Below are 324 nucleotides of genomic sequence, written 5' to 3' on the forward strand. Positions count from 1 at the left end.
ATGTTTGCAAGTTCGAGTTGTTTCACAATGTCCACCCCAGTGCCAGTCTTAGCCAGGCTCTGCCATCAGCACAGCTACTCCCTGAACCAGTGTTTCCACCCATGTGGCTTTTCCTGGGAGTGGTGGCATCAGATATCACTAAAGACTCCCAGAAACAGCCATAGGAGTGCCTGGCTCTTAGCCTCTTGATTTGCATGTGTACTAGACTCAGATTGTCAGAGTCTATTCCTGGAAGCCCAATTGAGAGACAGAGTCCAGAGTCGATGCAAAAGCAAAAGAATTTTATTAAGCCAATGCGCCGGGGTCCACCAAACTCCAATGCGA

This window comes from Acomys russatus, chromosome 6 (assembly GCF_903995435.1).
Source record: "Acomys russatus chromosome 6, mAcoRus1.1, whole genome shotgun sequence".
In the NCBI taxonomy this organism is placed as follows: Eukaryota; Metazoa; Chordata; class Mammalia; order Rodentia; family Muridae; genus Acomys; species Acomys russatus.